General features: G+C 38.5%; 1 long non-coding RNA gene across 1 annotated transcript in view; it reads left to right on the forward strand.

Annotated features, from left to right (window-relative positions):
- Window positions 1-11755, forward strand: part of LOC131131054 (uncharacterized) — a 70155-nt gene extending 58400 nt beyond the window's left edge. Inside the window, exon 3 of the long non-coding RNA XR_009130137.1 lies at window positions 11580-11755. This is a non-coding gene — a long non-coding RNA (uncharacterized LOC131131054). The remainder of the gene's footprint in view (window positions 1-11579) is intronic.
- Window positions 11756-27255: the final 15500 nt, after the last annotated feature.

Raw genomic sequence — 27255 nt, forward strand, 5'->3', positions numbered from 1 at the left:
CACCTATTGAACAAATGTCGAAACATGTCCTCCAATGCATTTTGCACCATACCAATCGGGGGTACCACAAAGCCAAAGCCCTTTACGTAATAAAAGCAGCATTTCACTCTCAAGTGTGATTAAAGTAAAATTTGTCAGACAGTCAGACTCATTGTGCACTACAAAACAGACAAGAATATACTGTAGAAGACATTAGAAGGAAACCTCTCTCTAAAGTGCATCTGCATATTTCTCCTTGCGAACTCCAATGCAGAAGTGTTGGGCATGGTGCTAAAGGCACAAAATAAACAACATGCTTGCTTTTGCATTTCGATCAAAACCCTGCCAGCACATGCTGCCAGGCTATGAGAAGTGTGTAGTGTTAGCCGAATAAGTGGGGCAGCATACATTAATCATAACAATTTTACATGAAGTGACAGATACTCATATCAGCATTTACATAAACAAGGCGAAGTGCTTAGAATCCAAAATGATGCACTATAAAGAATGGATGATGTCAAACAAGAAGGTGGCACAAAATGCTGAGGAGGACGACAACGAGCGAGAGGCTGCAGGGGACAGCCAATCAGGAAATGAATAAGATTGATAGCGCAACTCTGCAACCACATTTGCATGCTCATTTGAAATCAATGAGGTTGGAGGATTTGTAACTTGGGAGAAAAGAAAGGAAAAAAGCAGAACTCAGACAACTATTTATAGGATGTAACATGTCAGCTAATGTATTTAAAGCAATGAAGCAGCCTGACCCTTTAACTTGTCTTTTGTCTGACTCTTTTTTTTTTTTTTTTGTCTTGCAACTCAAAAATCAGCTGCAAAATTTTCAGGGGTGCTTAGAAAACAATGCACACTGAAGTGTTTCAGCATTCTCTAATCAATACATTGCAGAAGTCTTTTATCTGGTATCTGTCTTTGGAGTATTCAGTTGCAAATCCCTCAGGAGAATGTTCACTATCATGGTGTTACACATTGACTTCTTATTGTGCGTTCTGGCCCAGCTGTGTGTGTGTGCTTATGCATGTGTTGCTTTATAGCTTGAGGGTAAACAGGCGAACTGACGTTGAAGTGCAGGCTGGAGAGAATACGCATGAGGCATCAATATTTGTCAGTGCAGAGGCAAGCTTTAAAGTCTTAAAATATCAGAAACCAAAAATGTCAACATATGCGCCTGTCTTTGTTACCCACATACTTATGTTGACTTTCTATATGAGTTTTCATTGAGGCTTAAATTTGAGACTAAACTGAGTCATTTGGGCTTGATGGATATATTTCAAAGCTTACTTTGTCTTTCCCTCCACTATTTTAGCTCTCATCCCTCACTCCCACCTTGTGTGTGCTTCCACAGCACAACTGTTTCATCTTTTAGAAGCGAGGTGCTTCGTGTTAAGTAAGAGGATTCTTAGATTGCAAATCTTGCTGAACTTTGAGGGTTCTGTTTAGGAGGACATGTATGTTGCAGTGCATCCAAACACTACTACAATATAACGCCATGGCCTACACAGAAGTTACGTTTCTCCGGGCATTTCTACATTTTAAATGCAACATAATTTCTCGATTTGCCAACAAACTTGCTGAAGCCTGACGCCTTTCCAACGTTACTTGGTCATGTGGAAGAGTCAGAAACACAAATAGTAAGTAACAATTTATCAGTGCCCTAACTGTGTTTATTTTGCAAATGTGCTTGTATGTGTAGCATTATAGAGTATGCATGCAGGGAGTGTAGTTGCTAATGATTAATTAGTGTTAGTCCCGCAAAACATATTAGCCGTGACCGATGATGGAGAAAACGCGAAAATGATAACGCTACTTACCATTGAGAGACGTCTTGAACATAACCTATTTTTTTGAGAAACCAGTCTCTTCTTCCGGATCGGATTTGGTATCCAACACATATGGCTTTATGTAAAAAGCTAATATTTTAAAAAGATACAGCAACGTTATTAACAACTCCTACACTGTTCATCAACTCCAGGCAACTCATCAACTCCCGCCTCTGTGGGTGGAATACATTAAAATAGACCGTTTTCTTAGGAAGCACAAAGTCGAAAGAAATACAGCTGCAGAGGTGCAGATTCTGGAAGAACTAGAAAGCTTTCTGTGCTGGTTATTGTGTGTAGCTGCTCTATAGGAGTCCACATCTCAATACAAAGGACTGAAAAATGAATCCCCTTTAAATGTGAGTGGTATGACATACTATATGTAGGCCACAACTTTCTAGGCTGCCAAGTCATAATTAAATAACATTGTGCTTGCAGCCCAACGAGAACATAAACAAACATGTATTTCTTCGACAAGTCTATAGTGTGCGCATGTGTGTGTACACAGCTGCTCATCTGTGTGTATCCAGCTTTGCATTTTGTGTGTTTCTCCGATGTACATGTTCAGGGAATAGGTGAGGTGATGTGTTTGAAGTGTGGCAGCGCCAAACCCAAGTGTTGCATGCTGCTGGATTTGCTTTGTTGCCACATGAAACGGAGAGAAAGGAAAAGGATGGCGAGACAGAGTGGTGCGACGGCGACAGAGCTGAACCCGAGTAACCCTCAGACGCTTTGAATTTAGCAAGAATTTAACTTAAAGTTTAACTTTTCCTCATCGTCTCTTCGCCAACTTTGGCATAACATTCAGGGTGCAACTTTGTGCGCTTTTTATTCTCCAATTGTAGGGCATCTTCGAGACAGCCGGTGTCAACTGCTATTTGTTGGTCACTGTTACAGGAATGCTTTAAATATAAGGGTAATGGTTAATTTTATTTTAAACATACATACAAGTTACATTGGAATACATCACATAGTACAATTCACAGTTCCACATGTCCAAAAAGGAGTAAGACCCCCTCTCTGTTTCACATCAATTACAATACGTTTGGTCACTTCCTGTATTCCAAATGTACTCGTAGACAATTTTAAATACATAGGAAATGATAAGGAAATATTATAATATGGTTGGGTATTATAATTTTGGGTACCACGTTATTGTTTGCTTATAAGAGAGATCATTCGCAAATTATTTGCAGAATCAATTGGATGATGAAGAGCCATGCACGTGTTTGCATGACATGAAGAGGGGGAGGCCGAGCGACTGAATTCATTCATCTGATTTACATCGGCCATGGCGGCGTGTTCTTTTAAGCACAGCAAAACTCTTTTATCGAAACCTTGATCCCCGATTGAGGGCTGACTTCACTGATTCGTGTGTCAGGGCTCAGGGAGTCGCACCAGTTTCCTTCCATGTCTAATTTTACCACATATAAAACATTGAAGGGGCTTGCATATTTTTATACAACTTTTCACATTCAAATCCATCCACATTTGGCAAATGTCAAGTGAAATATGTTTGGCAGACATTTCCTTAGTATAAAAGAAGGTTTGTTGTTATATTCTATATAAACTGCTGCAAGGCTCCTGCTACAGATGTGAAATGGTAAATATGCTAAAAATATATACACGTACGTAACGTTTTTCTTTTTGCTCCCATTTCTCATGATCTGAACTCAAAGATGTAAAACTTTATCGACCATAATTTTCAGTGTTACAAGACTAAGTTCTAATGTTGTGACATCCCCTTTACTTCAGAACTACCACTAATTGTTTAAATACTGTGGAAATACTGAGGAAACAGCAGCTTTGTCAGAAGCAAATCACAAGTTATCAGTGAACTCATGCTGAGCTTGTCAACCCATTCGAAATGTCAAGGGACCATTACTCAATGTAATAGTCTGAGTCACGGTGTCATCTTACAGAGAAGATGAACACTAAGCTCATCACACAGCACTTTAACAACCAAAGGGTACCTGGGAAACATACAATACAAGTGCAATATAAAGTTAAAATAAAAGACAAAATGTTTTAAACAATTTCTTATAATGTGCCGTGGAGGCTGCGATGTTGTCAGCCTCCCTCTAGGCTCTGGGCTCCTCTGGCTTTCTCTGCTGGACAAAGGCGGCTTTGCAGTGCCATGCATCCATCCATCCATCCTTTTTCGATGCTGCTTATCCAACAGTTGAAGGATTTATTCAGACGGAATGCATTATAAATTCATTTTAAACTCATAATGTACGTACTTACATATTTCCCAGCAACCTTTTGTGGCGTGCATGCCACAATATGCCATCTTGTCCTCGCATGGGGACAACGGTCAATACTGTTTTTAGTGTTCCATCCATCCATTTTCTAGACCGCTTATCTTCATTAGGGTCGCAGGGGTATGCTGGAGTCTATCCCAGCTGACTTCGGGCGAGAGGCGGTGTCCACCCTGGAGTGGTTGCCAGCCAATCACAGGGCACATATAGACAAACAACCATTCACACTCACATTCATACCTATGGACCATTTGGAGTCACCAATTAACCTAACATGCATGTATTTGGAATGTGGGAAATAACTGGAGTACCCGGAGAAAACCCACGCACGGGAGAACATGCAAACTCCACACAGAGCGGTACAATTACTACATAATACAGCTTGAAGTGAAATGGAGTATGTTTATATCCACCATAACTGGAGGAGGCACAACTGATTTTACCTCTATTACCTTAACTGTATGTTATCAGGATGGATTGTTGTTGAATAAAAGACAAATGGACGTCAACACATACAGTATTAGACACATGGGGGTCCTGTGTTGTTGTGCGAGTGGCCACATATTTGTGTGCTATTTCTGTTTCTTTTTGATTGGTGTTACCTTTGTGATACCTGCCCTCGCTGACACACTGTCTGGTTTTGTAAGCTTACTTTACTCCCCTCCTTTCCTTCCTTCATTGATTTTCTTAAAGGGAGCAGTGGTGAGAATAAAGTACATTCATAAATCTCCACTGGTTTATTCCTCTCAGGATGTGGTCTATTTTCATTTTAGGTCCTAACTTTGGGTGTTAGAAACAAATTTTACAGATATCTTCCCCCTGCCAAATTTTCAAGCTACTGTGACCTATTATACAAAATATATGGCTTAAATTTAGGTAGTTTGAAGTAAGTAGTTGAGAACATCCCCTTAGGGAAAATAGCACCTGATCGTATAGCAACCACATTATTAGGACGAGCTCCCAGTATGATACAGTGCATTTACACCACTATCAAATACAACAACATATTGTTAAATTAATACCTCTCCAACAGTGTCAGTCAAGCTGAGTATTATTGTCTTTGTAAAGGTTTTAATAGAGATATTGAATTGTATAGTTGTGCTCAGTGCATGGAAGTCCTCAACAATGGATTTGTTGCCAAATGTACCGGTAAATGGTGGAATGCTAAAAATACTTTTGACAAAATCTGACAAATCCAAAATGACGTTGACGTCATGCGACAGAGATGACTTGACTCCTAATGGGAGAGCCATACTGTATAGTCTTGCTCGCATTAAGAATTCAGTGCTGAATATCTATTAATCTGCACGATAGTCTCCACAAGTCAAATATTTATTAGGTCTGATTAGGAAATTCATATTTTAAAGATATGACCGTCTCTCATTGCTCTATGCTCATGAATATTCACTTCCTTTCACATGATAACCTCGGAAGATTTTGGATGATGACGACGAGAGTGGAGTATTTCTGACAAAAGAATCTTATCGCAAAAAGTTTCATCCAACTTAATGATTATCATCGCTCGTTTGCATTCTACTCGTCAAGTGTTTCTGTCATGTGGGGTTGATGAAATGTATAAATTTGTCAGCTTTTTGAGTGTGTGTCCAATTAAACTGGGCTGGCCATTCTCCTGGAGGACAGATGGAATGAAAGTGGTTAAGGTTGATTCACACTAGGATGTCATTGCTGGAGTGCTTGGCCACACTTTACACCCAATCAGCAAATATGAGAATGCAACTCATGTGATCACTCCTCCCACAAGTTATTCATGATAACCACTTACTTTCTTAATAGAAATAAACAGAATGACTCAAAAACAACCGATTTCAAAGCCCAAGGTATGCTTGGTCACGCATTGACACATGTATGCATGCAACATAAACAATAAACAATTAAAGAACATGATTGCTTCTAGAGCCAGTTATTAATGATAACCACCATATTGCGCAGTAAAAAATGTAACTATAAAAAAAATTATAATTCAAAACAAGCCACTTAATCAATATTTTTCCAGCTGTAAAAGCTGGTATAATGAAGTGATGACACGATGACATGTAAATGTAAAGGTCTGAATGTTGCAGAGTAGTTCTGAGAGTCAGTGTGTGAGTGTGAGAGACATGGAGTATGTGGAAATGAATGTGTGGTGATGTGTGTCATTGGCAGAGTACCTTTCCTAGTTGAAGAGAACTACTGGAACATAAGGGTCATGGGAACCTGCTCTCTCTGGGTCTCAATTGGCCATCACAGCACTCGCACCTACTACACACAAACACACACAAGTAGTACGACAGGATGCTTCTCACCAATCGCTCCTTGCAGAATAGATTAGGGACACTTGTTTCTCTACTCCTTGCAGCCATATATGCATAAATGTAATGCATAATGTTAAACGTTTTGACTCAGTGATCTACGAAATCTTTACAGACAAAGAAAAGTGACCACCACACACACACACACACACACACACACACACACTTGCTTAATACAAATAACGCATCATACATAGGTCACTTTAAAAGCAGCACTGACACTTTAACGACCCCTTGTTTACTTATTTATGTTACTTAATATGTTTTGCTACTGTGTTATTTGTATTTCTGTTGCATGTATTGTTTATTCTTTTGTTTTTAGATGATTCCACAACTGAATTCCACAACTCTGCAACTCCACAACCCATAAAGGTTTATAATCATCATTAACTGTGTTTTAAAAACATCACATGAAAATTATGTCTGGTAGAGAGAGAACAAAATAATAATGCTAATTACATCAGAAACCATAAAAGATAAATACAGCTCCTTTGCATGTATATGGAAAATTGAACAACACAGGAATGTACAGAATAAATTGTAGGATTGATAGAATGCAGTTCTATCTGGCTGCAGCTTTGTGCGCTCTATAAAAAGTAACAAATGGAGTCAAAAATGGTCTTTTTGTGGTTGAGTACAGGGCACACCGTGCAGGGGTGTCTCTAATGGACCTCTCACCTCACTCTTCTTTCTTAAGTAATCTCCTGTAAACAGAACAAACAACAGAACAGAACATAAACCATAACATGCAAAACTATTTAGAGTGCCCCTCTGTTGCTACTGTACATTGGTGATGAAATATTTAAACAGTAATCCATCACCATGTTTTTTTGCGGCTTCACTCTACCATGGTTTTAAAAAAAAATGATTCTGGTCTATGATAAGTCTAAACATATATATATATATATACATATTTAAGCAGATTTTACATATTACAGCCAGCATTTTCAAGCATAAAAATTGCAAAATGAGCTAAACACAGATAAAAGGCATTCAGAAGACACATTCAAAGACATGATTATATGTAATAATCTACACTGGTCACTAATGTTATTGGGATGTTCAATAAGACACACAAGCACCTGACTTGACTGTCGGAAAATAGCAGGCTTTTATTGCAGATTTGAATGGTTGCACAACAGACACAGCAATCCCTTACATTGGCTACTGACACACCAAGCTAAAACCCCTGAACCTCTGATGTCACTTCCTGTTTGACCCCGACTGAGCTCCTTGATCACAAAAACATATTTACAGCAACACATAGGCACAATAACATCATGCCCTTAAGGGTCATTATATTACAGTGATGAAACAATAGCCACAGGAAGTACTGTACAGAACAAGAAGTTAAAAGGACAGAACAAGACAATAAAAGAACAAAAAGAAACTCTCCCAATGCTAACATTTATGTAAACTGCAAGTAAACTGTGAACCATGTACACAAAATACGTAACATCAGATGTCATTCTGAAGGCATAAGGTTCTTACCCCGATATAAGACAAAAATGCAGTACAGTACTAGATATTTTAGTCCTATTGCTGGGTTTCATGTGACATCACATCTGGGTGGTGTCATCCCCACCTCAAAGACAAGGGAGGCAAATAAACATATTCATACCTAGATGTCATGTAAAATCAGAGCAAAAAATACCACATACTTGCATGGGAAAATTGTTCAAATATATATTTTGGGGAACGCTTTTACTGAAAAAACGGGAAAAAAAACCTTTTCAATAACAAACACAGGCCACCTTTTTTGGTGTATGCTAACCAGCTGCCACTCTTGTCACACGGTGACCAACAACAAGCAAAATTTATACTAAAATCAAAGTTAAAACATTGTTGCAACTCGAAACTGTGATATATTAGACATATACAGTAGGCATGTAATTTCCCCATACCGTTTCATCTAAATGTTCCTACTGTATAAGTACCAAATGACTCAATAAATCAGAATCAGAAGTATGCTAACGCAAACAAGAAATTAGACTTTGGTTAAATTTGGTTAAAATGCAAACTACTGTCGTCAGCAAACTGCAGGGGTTCCACAGAAGGGACACCATAAATATATTGCAAACAATACAAACCCTGCTATTTTCAACTATTTTATGTTTTCATGCATCTCACCATGTGCATACACAATTGGCACAAATAAGTTCAACGGCACGCATAATTATTATTAACATGCTGAGTGTGTAAGTTTATGTTTGCACCCCGTCTGCTCACCGGAAGTGGTCAAGAGCAATAGATTTACGAGGGATTCTAAGTAGGGTTCTGTCCCATCTCAGATACCAGAGAATGTAGTTCCAAATAGAACACTTTCAGTGTATGGGCCCTCCTCCTCTGTTTACGAGCTCCTCTTCACTGTAAACACACATGCAGACTAATGTTTGAAATTTACATTGAAAACAATTAGTCCCCCTTAAATCAGACGACAAATGTGATGCATTGCTTCAATTAAGCTCATTTTGCCGGGTCGGAGTGATTTGCAATCCATTAAGCAATTTGCTAAAAAGGCTGTGTGTGTTTGTTTTGTGTTAGGGATGGAAGCAAGGAGACATGAAGAGGGGAGGAGGATGAGGAGAAGAAAAATGAGAATTGAGTGTAATTGGTCTGGCTGCTCTTTCTGGAGTGTGCCTAATGATGTATACACAGAACGTATACACACACACAAACACACACACATTAACATGGAAATGTCAGCTGCTGGAATGCACGTTTGATTAGATTTTAACAATTTAGTATAAATGTTGTCTATACACTCCAAGGGTACCGTGATTTCTGCTACTTTTTTCTTCAACTTTGAACCTTGTAGCTTATATTATACAGTGGTGCGGCAAATTTATGGCCATGTTCTTTTCTTGTGGCTTCTCTTATTTTTCTCCTATACTTCTAATTGTTTAAATACTGTGGCACTCACGGGAACCTCATGAAGGACTTAGTGAGTCGCTGGTATGCTGGAGCCTATCCCAGCTGTCTTCAGGTGAGAGGCGGGGTACACCCTGGACTGGTTGCCAGCCAATCACAGGGCACATATAGACAAACAACCATTCACACTCACAGTCATACCTAGAAACCTAAAGAATTAAGCCTCAAGAATCACTTACACACATAATAAACACATATAATAAACAATACATAGATATACGTCTGATCAATCCATGCCAATTTCAGATTAAAAATAAACCACACCCACCTCCAGTTTATGCCCTGCCCACTCAGAGTATGCATATGATACAGATAATTTAGATGAGTGAACAAATACAGATACAGATAGTATAGTATAGTATTCGCTCATTCCTACCTATTACCCCATATTGCCATACAATAAGTTAGATATGGTAATACCAGAGGACAGTAAAGAGTATGGAGTGAGTTTCATTCAGTAGTGATATATTTCTCGACACTTTATGTTGTATATTTTTAATTTGAGATGAGATCATATTTCCATCTACGACCCCCCTTAGAAATGTATTCTCGTTCACCCTTTCAATGTTCGCAAAATCAGTTAGTATTTGCATGTAAATATCATTTCTGCTTTTACTAAATAACAGTATTTTATTAGTATTAGTATTTAGTAATCTCTTTTTGTCAAATCATATTTTTAGTATAATCATTTCCCCTCTGACTTTATTTATTAGCTTGTGAGTACTTTCCCCAGGAGAAAAATAGTACTAGTTTTAGGTCTTTCATAACGTTACAGATGCCATTAATGTATAGGTTTAACAGTTTTGGTCCCAGTATTGACCTCTGGGGTACGCTGCACTATAAATTTTAAACTAGCAGATGCGAGTTCTCCTCGCTTCACATATTGCTTCCTGTTTGCTAGGATGGAATTGCATTGTGCAGGCACAGGATGCCTAATGTTGCATCATAGATGTGATAACTCAGCAAGTGACTGCAAAAAAAGTGAAATACCAGTTACTTGCAAGTAAAATGGTACATTTGAGGACCTCACCTGCTGCCCTTTGTGTTCAGTTTCTGCTGTAGTACATGCCGCCAGTAATGAGGTAATCCGTGTAGCCACGGTGGCGATGGCCTGCTCTTACAGACTGTGTTCTCTCAGGCTGAACCACCACTATGCTGTTACCCCCTCCAGCATTTAATGACTTTCTGCTCCATGGACAACTTGGGCCAAAGAGATTACATATAAAAAAACGTGTATGAGAGAGAAAAAAGGACAAAGAAAGACAAGGTGATTTGTCGGGGGGTGGGGGAGCAGCGGAGCGTGGCTTCGTATCAAAATTAATGTAAATTGGATAAGACTGCTGTTGATCTTGATCACTGATCATTAGTGGTCTTGTTGAGCACGCCTGGCCTGCAGTGAACTTAGAGGGAACATCTGGGACCAATGTCAGCTTGCTGCTACATTCCTATTTGCACCAGTGGACTTTCAAATGTAACAAGAAGGAGGAGCGGGGCTCATAAATGTGGTAACAATGACACCTTTCTTTGCAAAAACACATCACCACCTTATAAAATCATTTTCTACAGGTTACGGGTGAGCTGGAGTCTATCCTTATCAGTCAAATACAGAGCATACATTGACAAACAGCCACTTTACATTCTCTAATTACCCCAACATGTACTGTATGTTTTGGGGATGTGGGAGGAAAGCAAAGTACCCAGAGTAAAACAACACAATCACAAGGAGAACAGGCAGACTCCACACAGGTGAGTTGAGATTTGAACCCAGAACCATCTGGCTATGAGGTAAACATGCAAACCACATGCTCTACTCAACTTCCTCTTCTCCCCTCCTATTGAATGGAAAGGTAATGGTAATTGTTTTGTTCCTGACATGCTTTACCTGCTGCACTTGTACAATTCAGCAGGTCCGAAAAGGAGTAGGAAGAAGCAGAGCTTATTTAATCATACCCCTACCATTGTTGCAGTATTTTAGTAGGATTGTTTCTTCATTTCCTGTGTTGAAATGTTACCATTTTCCAATAGAGGATATATAACAATGTATAAATATATGTATACGTATAGCTTACGCAGTGATGAAAGAACGGGGAAAAAGAAGGAAAAAAAAGTTAATACCCTTTGTATTGAGTTGTGGACTCCTATAGAGCAACTACACACAATAACCAGCACAGAAAACTTTCTAGATCTTCCAGAATCTGCACCTGTATTCTATGAAATGGATTTGTGCTTCCTGCCAAAATGGTCTGTTTTTATTCCACCTACAGTCCGACTCCCGGCACGCCCACTTTGCTGTGATTGGTCACACTACTTCCTGACTACTCGGAACACACTTTCAACAACAACAACAACAACAACACTTTCTGGGTATAGCTACTGGCTGAAGACCCCTGATTTACCCCGGGCTCACACTGAATCTGTCGTGGCTACGGTCCTGAACCAATCCATCTTGCCGCAAAGTGCCACTCACACTGAGGTGAGCGTCCGTCCTGTGTTAGTTTGGTTTGTCTCCTGATTATACAAACTGGACGCTTAAGCATATTACAAACCCAAACAACAATAATGATAATAGATATACCCTTGTAGGCTAGGTAGGCTCCAGTATAGAGAATGGATGGATAGAAGTTGTATCAGCGAGTATGATTCTCATTTCATCTCATATGATACACATTTATGTGGTATATGATCCAACATGAGCAAGGTTACCAGGTTCAAAGGTTCAAACTCAATCGTTCAACTGTTCTTGTTCTTTACGTTGCAACTTTCAACGAATTGTGTTAAGAGGTAAAACTAACCGTGTGCGACTAATCATCCCGCACCATGGAAAGTGAGGAGACATCTTCACTGATGCCCAGCTGCAAACCAATGCCTGGGTGATTTTAATATCAGATGGCTCAGGCTAATAACAAAGGCCCCATTATGCAAACAGATGTTCCATTCAGACATAGACGTAGGTACAGGAAACAACAACAAAATCCTCTTTGAATTGTTGCTCCTCTTCAGTCTTGGACCAATTACCGACCTGGGGTGGAATTTGTTCACTGTTCTCCTGTGACCTGTTGGGCTCATTCTCATGCTAAACTACTTTTCATTTGCTAACGAACGTGGCATGGCTTCAGTTGGACTTTCTGAATATGTATGGGGAGACAGAGCAGGTTGAATGGAGATGGGGAACCATTCGCTCGCTCTCTCTCTCTCTCTGCCAGCTGTCAAAGAGTACATAATCGCCATCTGAGCGCTTTCTACTTTCTTGCCACTGCATAGGTGTGTATTTGCATTGAGCTTGTGTCGACCCTCATTCAGTCATCCCATCCACGAACGCATGCACGCTAGGCTCTCCTCGTAACAGCACCTCTCTGATATGCAAAGCACCTGGCAGCCAGACGCGTGTGCCTCATCAGCAGCCATCTCCTCGGCCTAATTTGCTCCCTGTTCAAAATGTAATAGGAAAACACTCAAACAGGAAAATGGTTTGTTTTGTCTGCTTTGATAATCATGCTTTTTTGTGGCTCTGAGGAACAAAAGGATGTGTTTATCTGCACACGGGAAAACAGAAAGCGGGCCACAGAGGGTGATAATAGAGTGGTTACAGGTGTGTGAAAGTTTAGCAGACATCATCATTTCAACCAGATTACAGAAAACCCTTCACGGCAATCCCTTTGTCACAGTTAGTATCAACTCAGATATTCCCCATACATGTGATAATTAATCATCCGCTGACATTTGTAATATCCTCCGCGTATCTGTGTGGGCAGCAGAAATTCACACCTCTCCTTGATTAAACATAAATAAGATCAGTGAGGTGTTCAAAGTCCTTCTCCTTATTTCTCCTTTTAATCGATTACTTATGCCTGACAAGTTTTGGGGGGTGGAACGAGGCGCTGTAATTAAGGCGCAAGGTTCCAGTGGAAAAAAAGCAAAACACATGTAAGTGGGTAAAGCCTGCATAGCTGAAAATAACTCAGAAGTAAATGTTATTTTCAAGTTCAAATCCCTTCAAGGTCTGTGCAGGTTTTAGTGCCTATAATAAGCCAGTGCCTGGAGGAATTTTGGAATTCTGTGCACAACACGGAGAAATTCTCCAAAAGAGTTAACATGGCAGCAACCTTCATGGGAAGGAGGTGCTGCAGCTCTATCTTAAAAATAAATAAATACAGAGAGAGAGAGATGACACATCACCATGACAACACAGTGAGCTGTAGGACACATGCCATTTTAAAAGAAGGGAAGTGATGTGTATTCATAAAGAAATGTGTGTATGGGTAGGCACACACACACACACACACACACACATACACATACACATAGAAGTGCGAGTATAATCCATTTATTCAGGTCGTGCTTAATTTGCCGCGTCAACGACAAACTGAAGTAATTTCCTCCACATCTTTTTTTATTCCAGTTCATTGAACTCTTTAACAATTCCGCTTGAACTTTGATTACTTGTGCTCATTTGCATATTAATTATTCAAGTCAATATGTCCTTCTACCATTATAGCTGAGGTGACTTTTTATATGTAAACATACCGCACCACAATAACATATACACGCATAAATCACATTTGTGCCCACAAGAAGAAAAAGAATCGGACGGAGCTTTGTGTAATCCTTAACTTAATTAACAATTCTGATTTAAGTTGACCAAATCTGTGACTGTGTGCAGTGCAATCAAGTCACTTTGGAAACTGTGATGATTTGAAAGCCACATGGCCACAAGACCAGTCACAGTTTTAACACAGGCTCACTAGTGACATCCAGTGGCCTTTTAGGAGAAATGCAACGCTTCTGACAGTTATGACCAAACATATCACACAGTCATGACCAGCCAAAATGTCCACACAAAAACAAAAGTCAAGGCATACAAGGAAAAAGAAAATAACACACACGCATGCACACACACACACACACACACACAGTGGCATATGCGCCTTAGTCCCATACCTGCACATGCACATTCTCTACTCATTTTTTGTCATTTGGAATCATTTATTAGGTCCTGTAAATATACAAAATAAAATTTGAAACGCAAAATTATTGAATATATATATTATTAATGAATTATTGAACTTTTTAGATATTATATTTGCCAAAATAACTTAACAATTCAACACACTAATACGTATAATACTAATATAGACACAACCTGGGAGATATGTCTTTTGTTAGCATACCTGCAATTAAAAACAATTATTTAATATGCTATATAATGAACTTAGGTATATATGAAATTAACTACATAAAAAAAATATTATTAACTAATATTGTATAATAATGATAGCACTGTAAATAGCAATACTGGTATTGTATCATTACAATTAAATTATTAAATTAAAATATTGATATTTTGACATTTATTGTTTCGCTTTGAGAAAATAATTTCATGAATTAATCACTTGAAAATGTCTAATTTCAGCTAAGTTTGACTGATAAGAAATGCAATTTTAGAACTAGAGAAGTCTATTTTATGCATATAATAAGTAATTACATTGTATAATTTGGCAACTGACAGTGTTAGAGTATTATTTATTATTCATATTCATTTCTTCGACAAAGTATCAGTATTATTGGTATACCGAGCTCTGTTTTACATTGTATTGCATCATTGAGAACATTTGGGGTATTGTCCATCATAGGACAATCTATAGTACTGCATATATATATATATATATATATATATATACTTTTTTCAGTATCCTTAAAAAAAATAGTGTTACCACAGGACTGCAGTCTATTCGTGCTAGTAGTGAGTTTGCGTGGCATTTCTGTTGAGGACATACACAATTGTTAATTGTTAATCACACACAGAGACGCACAAACATGGTTTTACAGTTCCCTGGAGATGTCTGCAGGGATGCTACTTTTGAAAAAGATTTACACAATAACTGTATATGCAATGTTTGACACACATACACACACATATACACACATACACACACACGCACACACCATCAACTTTATTTAATCAATCCAGCATGACTCCATTTCTCCAACACGGAGCGCTTCCCAATTATCCTAATGTAATTTTCTGCCTGCTGCTGGCTGCCACACTGCTGATTATAACCGAGTAAGTGTAGACGTGAACACACACATGCACACAGATATGCACACATCTCTGAAATGTCTCCTCCTATCATCAAATGGCCAGTAGAGAGCGGACAGGCTCTGACAAAAAGGGAGGGATGAGGAGACCGAGATGAAGGGGATCGGGAGACAGACAGAGCCTGCTGGGCCCGGCGGCACTGTACCACTGTCAGCTCTTAGGAAGGAAGTGCAGACATCAGCGCAAGTACACAGTGACAGGATTGACATTAAATACACATTAGGATGGGCGACACAAGCCCAGCAGGGTACAGGGAGACAGATTGAAAAGAAGTTGACAGAAAACGATGGCAGGTCATGTATATCAATCCCTCTGCTTCAGAGGTCATTGCCGTCCTGTGGTTCAGTTACTTTGAGATGACAGTGGGAGGACCTCCGACTAATGAAAGATCTTCTCTGAGATTCAGGGATGGATGGAAGAGCAGTTAAAGCGGTTAAACACAGTGGGCATCTCATGTCGTCTTTGAAGACCACAGCCCCGGAAATGGACAGAACCCTGGAAATCCCCGCGTTTGCCCTGCATGACACCCTGTAACCTTGGCGATGACATTGGCTTTAGTCGGAGGGAAATTTGTCTACTATGTTTTGGCATGCCTGAAATTGCAGACAGAAATAACATTTCTAAAGCCAAAACCAAGAGCTTTAAATTTACAGCTGAAGAGTAGGAAAACAGTGGAAAAGGAAATAGAGGATGAAAGTCGATTTATTGGGTTACAACTTACAACTGATTGTAACTGTTTGGCAATACTACTGTATGTTAATTGAAGTAGATCAGTCCATCAGACATTGGATTTGAGACTGAAACGTTAGCAAAGGGCCAAAAAATATTACAACTAAAGATGGCGAACCCATACAGAACATCCGCTTATAGGGTACAAGACTGGAACTCTAATATACGTAGATCTGTGTAAAGTAATGCATACACGTCAATGATTGTTGTCCAAGTAATTTTCATTGATTATTTTGTTACACACTTTTAACAGGAGATGCATGGAAATGCATTTCTATACTGCTTATCCTCACTAAGATGCTGGAGCCTATCCCAGCTGACTTTGGGAGAGAGGCGGGGTACACCTTTGCACTGGTTGCCAGCCAATCACAGGTTGAACCGTCCCACGTCGAATAGGGACGCTTTTCACACACGGCGATGATGTCATCCAGACCCCAAAATGGGACACAGCTACTATCTATTATGTGTTTCCATTACATCCTTCCCTCTGCAACCTGTGTTAACTAAGGCGCCATATACATTACAATCATATTATAATAGATGCTACCTTCTTACTTTCCTGCGAGTTCTTTCTTCAATCCACAGTGTTTCTTTCCTTCTTTATCAGTGTGCTGGCACTTAGAACATCTTTTGCAGCTGTATTTAATGAATGGAAAAATAACAAATGGATTTGTCAGACTGGAAATATGCAAACAGAAATAAGCAATTCACCTAAACATGTGTGCCTATTAGGAGGAAAGAAAAGATATGAGTTGTTCTGTGTGTGTTCCATGAACAAATAAACCACACACACACATTATAAGGGTCGGACTCTGTCTATAGCAGGGGTCTCAAACTCAGTTTACCTGGGGGCCACTGGAGCTTGGGTCTGGGTGAGAATGGGCCGCATCAGGTAAAAAAATAAATAAATAAATACAAAAATACAATAAAATATATATATATAAAACAGAAATATTAAAAATATTAATTATATTTAATATTACATATTAATAAATATATATAATATACTTGTCTTCAATGCGTCTGCTATACCCTCCACTTTTTCAGTGCTTTGGTTCTTTGGAATAGCTCTGATAAAACAATAAATTATTATAAATTATTATAATAATTTTTATTTATTATTAAATAAATGTTTAGTGTTAATTTTTATTTTTCGACACAAAATAAGATGGAAAAATAAATAAGCAAATCAAAAAACAAATGAAACAAATGAAACAAATGAAACAAATGAAACAAATGAAACAAATGAAACAAATGAACAAATACATTTTTATTTATTATTAAATTATTAAATAAATGTTTAATGTTCATTTTTATTTTTCGACACAAAATAAGATGGAAAAATAAATAAGCAAATCAAAAAACAAATGAAACAAGTGAAACAAATGAACAAATTAATTTTTATTTATTATCAAATTATTAAATAAATGTTTAATATTAATTTTTATTTTTCGACACAAAATAAGATGGAAAAATAAATAAGCAAATCAAAAAACAAATGAAACAAATTAAACAAATTAAACTTTCATATCAAGGCGGGGGCTTCAAACTAGTGTCCCGCGGGCTGCATTTGGCCTGCGGGCCGTGAGTTTGAGACCCCTGGTCTATAGTGTCCATTCTATACAGACAGTCTCGCCCGAAGACAGCTGGGATAGGCTCCAGCATGCCTGTGATCCTCGTGAGGATCAGCGGTATAGAAAATGAATGATGTACTCCCTGACGCTTTCTCATCGGAAAACTATTTAGCATTTATGGTTAATCACCAGTGAAGCCCCACAGCTGTTGGCTAATTGACCTCAACCACTTGAGCTTAAGTTGCATTCTTTGGATGATTTAAAGGATAATTACCCTGTTTTGCTACGTTTTGTCACGTGTGTCAGCATACACTGACTCACCTTCATAAATGTTAGCAATAGAGTTTTAGGCTTTGGCAACCAGCTGATCTTTGTGAAAGTGGAACATCGTCACCATAATGTGTCCTGCCCCTGTTTTCAATTTCACACTCAATGGCTTCCATGTGGTAGAGCTTAATTGGCGCATCAACAGGGGACTGTTTGAATCTTTAGGGCTGTGTGTGTATATCCTATATAGTGTGTTTGTGTGTGTGCAGGAGGGGATCCCACTGCTTCACCCTCAAAGACGTCTTTCAGACATTTTTACGACTCGCACAAAGGTAACTCCTTTTTACGATGCTTTACCCTGCACGAGTACACTTAGCAAGGTCTTAAAAACAACAACATAAATGGATTTCAAGAGTAAAGAATCTCTTGAACAAAGATAACATCTGGAAGTAGAAACAACAAAGACCAATGGCTCCATTTTTAAGACCTGTAGCCATATTTGGTTAACTCTTGGGCCACCAAAACATCAATACACTGAATAAAGTAAAAAAAAAAAAAAGTAATTTCACACACTTTAGAATGAATTGTGCAGAAGAAAACCTCTTCACTACAAGTGATATTTTCAAAAAAAAATGATGTTTACACCATTGACTTTGAAATGGCCCGCACATGCAAATGTCAACGGGGGTCAAAAGTAGCATGTCCGCCTTAGGGAGAAGCACCCCCTGCCCTCATCAATCAATGCTACATCACAAAAATGCAAAAATGTGACACTGCATTTTTGGTCTTGGTTCGAAATGTTGAGCTTTTATCAGCACTAAACCAAATTACACTGGAGTCCATGAGCAAATATGCTTAGGGTGTTATTGTAAAAATGTGTTCATTGAAATTTTATCAGATTTTTTGGAACTACAAAAAAAAAGAAAATAACATTGTGTATATGTATATGGCACACACACATATATATATATATATATATATTTCGCATTGATATAATAGAATGAAATGAATATTTACTTATCATCTTGGAAGTAATTTATTAAATATTTCCACATACCCCCTGCAGTTTGCTCACCTACCACTAGGGGTACGTTCACGTGTCCAATTTTTTGCCTTTTGCCAAATCGCTGCATTTATTTATTTTTTTGTTCTCGGCGAGCGTAGTTGTGGTTACCATGAAGGACTAAGATCTCGACATGTACAGAAGACGTACACACATGCGTTGTAATGTGTTTAATTAATTATGCGGGGTGCACGTATGGCGCACGACACACATCTGCAAGTGCGATGTACACATTTTTTTTGGGCCAAACCTGACACTAGCAAAACGTACTATTTAAGAATAAATCAGCAGCTCCTCAATTGCTTGAGGACTGCAATAATCATAAAACTAGGGGTATGTCGATCCCATATTGATATCGGATTTTGGGTGAAGATCAGCTAAAAAAAATAGTATCAGATTATATCCGTTTGCATCTAAAATCTCGGCCTAGCACGTCTAGCAGCGGCTGGATAGAAACCATTAGCAGAGAGGAGTTATGGCAGATGTGTGGCAGTGTTTTCAATCAAAGTCTAAAAATGATATTGCCACTGAGTGCCAAACTTGGTTGGAGTTTAATTTGAAAAAGATTCATTAGCTGTAACAGTAATGAGCCAACAAAGTCGAGTTTAAACACTTAATGTAGCCCCTCGAACCTTGCTATGTTATGCCTAACCGCCACTATATTGTGGATTTCTTGTGCACACCATATGCACAAGAAAGTGAAAGTTTTTTTCATAACTATTGTTGCAGACTATTGTTCTCTGTCATATCACTTGATCAAACTTTTCCCCAACATCCCACACTATGAAATAAGTAATAAAAGCATGTACGATTAGTGGTGTTATTGGATCGATATCGGTGTCACCCGATATTGTAGGCTGCAATATCGGTATCGTATCAGAAGTGAAAACCTACATACAACACAATACAGTACACAAACACATCACTATCTGTCTAATTATGGCCATAACAGACAAGGTTCTAATTGAAATCAAATATTCTAGAGTAGGGGTAGTGAACCTATGGCTCGGGAGCCAGAACTTCAGTACAACGTTATTAAAATGAATACATTCAGAGACTTATTATATTCTAAAATGGTTGGTCTTGCTTGAAAATGCACACATGTGATCGTATTACATTTGAAAAAATCTGCTTCAGAATGTGCCTTCCTTATTAGACGTTTGTAGATACGGCATAGGGCTAAAGAATGGTTTCAACCATAATTGCCCTTAGTGAGGCTAACGTCATAGACTACAAAGCTTTTGAATTTTGGCCTCATCAGACTCCAGAAGTGGAACAGAGTCCACTCACTATACTTTGTTGAATGTAAGTGACAGCAAATGGAGATGTTATGAAAACAGTGATTTGGATTAAGCACATTCTAAAACACATAATACACTTGCAGGATGTTGGAGTGGTAAGATGAAAGGAGGTGTCATACACCATGATGCGGTACATTAACCTGAGCGAGCAGCGACGGTACATCCATTATTAGAAAGTATGAACAAAGCAGCCCAGCTGCAGTTTGGGTATGTTTAAGATATTCGTACGTATTCATATGTAACACATATGTATTGCATATTAACATGCAACATGAGCACTAATAACTTCCAGAGCTCAAAGCATCTTTCTTAGTGTGATTTGAGTATGCAAGCATGCGTGTGTAAGCACAAAGGCAGGAAGTTAATCAAATGAAATACATTCCATATTAATGTGATTTATTACTGCTGTGCAGCCAAAATGTGATGTTGCGGACCGTCAGCGCTGAATCGACTTTAGTTCTAACAAACGCCACATGGCACAGGCCCTGGGATGTGTTGGTTTCCTATTTGCTGACAGCTCGTGTTCTTTACGTCTGCCTCTTGGGATTGTGGGATTGCAGAAGACTCCTCTAGTTAAATATGAAGGATAAATGTGAAAGCAAACTCTAAGGGCAAGTTATTATTTGGAAGGACGGTGAAGTGCAAGAACAATGCATTCAGAAGTGGAGCTTGTACAGCATACAATTATGGGGCACTCTATTCAGTGCACCAAATATCAATATGAAACACACAATATATACAACTCATGTTAGATTGTACATGTGTTATAATAAAGATATAATTGATACCATATTGATGACCTGGAGCCTCTTTTTCAATATTTCAACATTTTTCAAGACAGAAATAGACAAAAAACATAAATCTGAACATATTTTTAAAAATCGTGTTGTCATCCATCCATCCATTTTCGATGCCGCTTATCCTCATTGGGTTTGCAGGGGATATGCGGTAACCTATCCCAGCTGATTTCCGGCAAGAGGCGGGGTACACCCTGGACTGACTGCCAGGCAATCACAGATCATGTTGTCAATGTCATAAAAAAATAACTGGAAGATAAATAAAAAGACTTATTTCATATTTCTTATCTGCTTGGCAGTTTTCTGATTACTCCTTGTTTTTCATTGTGTCTGTGAGTGACAGTAAGAAAAGCTCAGACTCACTTGGTGAGAAGTCACAGTAGCGCCACCTGTTGCTAAGTGCTAATACACTGTAAAAGTGTATTATACTGTATATAAAAACGGAAGCAGGTTTTTTTTTCAATTTACAGTAACCTTTGGATTAAAAAAGAAAAAAATAGTCATGTCTGTGAAGTTTTCAATGCTATAACTCACTAAATGTACTGCAAAAAAAGTCAGTAAGGATAATTCATAATGCCGCCTACAGAGAACATACTAATTTGCTAATTACAAGGATGAAGAGTCTTGAACCGGTCATGATGTGCTATACATATCACTATATTGACAGTTACTATATATAGTTTAGTAGTATTGTATGGTCATATCACCTTGTACTTCGGTACGTGACAAAAATAAATAAATAAAAAATACATTAAAAAACAACAACAATTTTTTTCAACTATATTAGGAAAGCAGGAAGTGAACAAATGTAACAGTTACTGATTATAAAAGTACCAGATGGAGGGGTAGGATTTAATAAGCTTTGCTTCTTCCTACTCCTTTTGGACATGTGGAACTGTGAACTGATTATGGGATGCACTCAATTGTAATCTGATGCATGTTCAAATGAAATAAAACCATTACCATTACCATAAAAACAGCATACACCGATAGTTCAGCGTCTGCTTCCTGTTGTTGTGATGAAAAAAAAGGCTGTGAAGCTTGGAAAACTATTCCACTCATATCACATCTGTGACATGTGTAACCTAGGAAACAGGAAGACAGACTGCCATTAAAAAGCGCAGCAAACGACTCCACCATGGCAGTCACTATAAAAACATCAAAGGATCATCCTCCCAACTTCATGACCACCCGTCATTTAGAGGTTTGGATTCTAGCTGTGGAGATGTGTATACCTTTTTAGTTTTTATTGTCTATGTTGAAAACAATTAATGCTTAAAACACACACGCTCACACACAAACACACACACATGCAAGCCTCATGATTGATTACTGGCCTCAGGCTATCCCTCTGTCTGAACTTCCTGGTTTTAAGTCTTGTTTCCTGCATGGGTCATTTTAGCGTTTAGTGTTGTGATTAACTCAGCCGCATGGGGTCACGCTTCGTACTGGGGTCTTCACACAGGTAAGAGAGATTAGAGAAGGGTCTCTGGTGGTCTGGTGACACGGAGGGGATTGGGGGTTAGAGCCACTCTACACTGACCAGCTGTATAATGACTGAGCAGTAATATAATAGTGATACAGTACTGGGAAATACATAATTTATCTGCTTATTTCCATGTTGTTTTTGTAGATTTCAAATGGGAGAGTATGCCGACAGCTTGCCCTAGGAACACATTTTGAAACAATGATGATCTTAACCCATGTTATGCCCACCACTTCACAGAGAACAGCTTTGTAACAATATAAAACAAGCAGGCTTAAAATAAACCCATGAATGACAGACATGGGAGCGATTAGTTTGATTTTCTTTTTCATCAGCTAACCTTGCATGATGTTGCTGTTAAAAAGTGGAATGTTCCTACTTGAGTCATGTGACTTTGTTGACAATAAATAATAATAATTCAAATTCAATAAATATTTTTTGTGACAATGTTGTAAATTGTGTCTCCATTAAAAGTATTCAACTCATGTCCGACAAGACAACACATTTCCCCACAGATTCTGGAACCCTTTCATGTTTTCATAGTGACTTCCATTGTAGAGTCATCTTTGCTGCTGTGCTTTTTAATGGAAGTCTGTCTTCCTGTTTCCTAGGTTACACATATCAGTGATGTCATGACTGTAATCGTTTTCCAAGCTGGGTTACAGATTGCTAGAACACAAGTTCAGGATGACTTGATGGTGTTTTTAAATTCCCCTCATTTCAAACCAATTAAACATTCGCATTGAAGATCCGTAGAGGCCCCCGTGTAACAACTCGGGGATCGAAATGATCACCTTTTCAATATCACAGTCCATCTTCAGAGGGCAAGTGACAGATCTGATGACATTTTTTGGCTTTGGATCAAATGTTATCCTCAGAATGAAGCCGCAGGAGGCGTGAGAAAGCATCGCTATTAGACCAGCTGGGAGCGTTGCTGTTTGAACTTTTGGGGTGAGAACGTGCTTGAGCTAAAGTCCATGTCGAGGACAGTCAGATGAAGGTTGGCCGGGACGTTTTGAACGCAGCAAAGGTTAAACTCTATCAGTTGCAATTGTCTCACCTCAGAGAGAAACTCACAGTCAATTTAAGATAAATACTTTCATGAGTACCTTGGGAATTGCTTGAACAAACACACACTTTTTTTTTTTGGGTCCACAACCATGTGCAGCTTCCTCTTGAAACTCGACTGCTCTCACATGACCCTGTTTGCTTGCTAATTGAGTTTTGTATTTTGACAAGCATATGGTATTGGTTTCAGTTGTGCTGCTCCATTGTAATGAGCAATCCCTTGTGGAAGAAAATACAAAACCATTTGGATTTACAACCAGATCTTACTTGTCAAAAACGGTCCTGATGGTTCAAAAGGTTAAGCACGTGAACTTGCACAAACTTTGTAAAGAACCATTAACAATGAAACACAGAGATGGCGTTTCTTTCTCTGGATGTACGTACATCACTCTGTTATCTGTCACTTTCTACTAAGACTGGCTCACTGTCTCTTTTCAAGGATTACAATTCAATTATATCTGACTTTTTTCCAAGCGGGCCTCTGTGGGAGGCTGAAATCATTAAGAAAATGTCACATTCCTATTGTTGTCTGGATATTATTCCTGCTGAAAGATGTTTTAATACTGTTGAGATGTATCTTTTCTATTTTATTAACAGTTCAAGGGTGACTGTTTTTAAACATGCAATGGTCAGGCTACTTATTAAAAAAACCCAGCCTTTGTCCAAATATTTATCTTTACCATTTTATCTAAGGTTATAGAAAAGGTTGTTTTCATTAATTGCAATAATTTCTTGATTTTTTTTTTTTTATAAGTTTCAGTCTGGTTTTAGATGACGACACACTACATCAGGGGTGGGCAAACTACGGCCCGGGGGCCACATGCGGCCCACCAAGCGTTTGAATCCGACCCGCCAGTTGCTTTCTAAGTAACTTCAACTTTTAACATACAAACTGGCAACATGACTTGCAAGTCGGATGTCTGATTTAGTAAAAAATAAACAACAAAACTGTAAAATTAAATGACATAGTTTGATGTGGTGTGATGTTTAAAGTGCTCCTAAAAAAGGGACATGAGAACATACAACTGATATAGGATAACACTTTTACAGATAAAATTAGACAAATAATTCAAGGAAAATGATAAGCATAAAATAGTGTGTGTGTGTTAAATATATGTTCTGGCCCCCCAGACAATTTTGTTAACTCAATGCGGCCCTCGAGCCCAAATATTTGCCCACCCCTGCACTACATAATGTTCAGAATGACATCCTTTTATCACTTGACTCCAAAAAAAACTGTGTTGCTGGGGATGCTCGACCTCACTGCTGCATTTGACATGGAACATTTCATTCTTCTCCAAGATTTGGCTCAGACCATTTGGCTTTGTGGGTCAGTTTTTCAGTGATTCTGGTCAAATTTGACAGACAGGACTTTTACTGTCACAATTTATTTTGTGTCTTCCATTGTTTCACTGTCCTCTGGTGTGCCACAGGGATCAATTGTTAGACCATTACTGTTCTCTTTATAATTGTTGCCCCTCAGGTCCGTTATTGACAAGTAGTCATGCTCTTTTAAATTTTTATTCCCGTACCCACATTACAATTTGTGTAGCTTGTGTACTCTGTAGTATAAAGAGAAAGCGCTGCTGTATACAGTGTTGGGAAATGCGAAACAGTTGACTAGTAAAGCATGATAAAATGTTGATCCAAAACAAGGATCATCATAATTGTTTTATGGTTACTACTGTGTTTGTCATTGGAAGTCTGGTGCACATTGAAAAAGTTGGGGTGTTGACCTAAGGCAAACTGTACCATCCATATCCATCTGTTTTCATGCATTCATCAGCCACAGGATCGTATTACCCATTTTAATTGGGAAGTAATATGAAACACTCCTCCGCATACATAGTCAACAAAACACCAAAACGTGTCAATGAGCAAAAAGCTTCCTTCCTCCATGCCATGAAATCCCTGGAGGTCAATAAGCACTACATTTGACAGACACCACTACCACTACCAATACAGTGTATACCTGGCTTGTCCCAGTGCCACTTCCACTCCACAGTGACTCATTGTACCAATCACTTCTCATTTCCTCTGTGCAGTTTTCCACAGTCTGAGATGGCGCTAGTAAGAAACAGGGAGAAAAGGGGAGTTTGTTTTTATGGCTTGTTCTGGACCTTTTAGACAACAGACAGCCCTTGATACAATGCACCAATACATGGGAAAAATACAAAAACACTCGTTGATGACCCAACTTTGCCAAGGTGTTGTATGCTTCGACCTGCTTCCACTCTGGTCCCCAACAAAGGCACTTTATTACCAGCTCAACTTTATTAAAACTCTTTATTGCTGCTAGGTGTTTCCAATTAGTTATAATTGCTCCTTCAGGTCCTGGGTTTCACTCTTGAATTATGACAAAACCATCACTTTATTTGAAATGCTACAAAAGTTCCACACAGGCATTTAACAACACCTAATTGTTTCTAATTATTATGATATTATTCTTCTTCTTTTAATTATGAAAATAAACCAGCCAGAAACGTTGTACTAACCCCAAAGGCCAGCCGGTTGATTAAAACCACACCTGAATATTTCGGAATAGGAGTCACGCTCTCATGCATGGTAACGTCTCCTGTGAGACTTAATGAAATTCATGTAAATGAACTCAGCTTTTATAATGAAAAGGTGCCGAAACACACAAGGCCAATAATGACTTGCTCAATAAGGGAGTTAGTGGTGCAGTAAAGAAGATTAGAAATAACAGTCAATGCTCTGTCAGTGAGCAAACAGACCGCCATGTCTCTTATCAGCCGGCATTTTAGGAATGATGGTCTTGTTTGCTGTGATACGTTTTTTTTTTCATAGTATCATTTTACTCAGGCTTCACTTTCTCCCATTGTCCTCTTCTGCTCTTCATGCTTCAGTGACTGCAGTTTCAAACCGAGCAAGGGTGTCTAAACTGTGGCTCAGAGGCCAGTTGCGGCCCACAATTAGATTTTTATTGATCAGCATATTCTAAAATTAAACATTTTCCTTCAAATATATTTAACAGCTTGATGTACAGTACATTTCATTGGTTTTTAGCATGCTTGCTAGACGAAAATCTGAATATTAGTGGAATGCACATTCTTAATTTTTTTATTATGAAAAACAAAATTTACAGAATACCCTGGATACAATGTAACAAAACGACTAAGTATTAGTTTAGTGGGCAAGTGCCTTTTAAAATGTATAACACATCTGATTACATTTCTCTCCAGTCTTTCTTTTTGTTCTCACCACACAGGAAACCAAACCAACCACAATATATTCAAACCTGTCAAATACTGATTCCATCTTTCAAAGAAAGGTCTCTTAAGGTTTGAGAAAATGAGCTGACCTCAGTGAGCCGCCCTCATTTTCTACTCACTTGCACAAAGTACGAATTGGGAAGAGCTCTAAAATCACCTCTGAAACTTTCTGTGTGGGTGACATTACAACACATAATGTTTTCATTATTCTGTTATTCATGGAATATTTAACACTAGTGCTAAGGAGGTAAGGGGGCGTCTTACCTGATAACCTATAGCCCATTGTCCATATACTGTATTCAGGCTCAAAAGATAAGGTTCTAGT

The sequence above is a fragment of the Doryrhamphus excisus genome, chromosome 6 (assembly GCF_030265055.1).
Source record: "Doryrhamphus excisus isolate RoL2022-K1 chromosome 6, RoL_Dexc_1.0, whole genome shotgun sequence".
NCBI lineage: Eukaryota > Metazoa > Chordata > Actinopteri > Syngnathiformes > Syngnathidae > Doryrhamphus > Doryrhamphus excisus.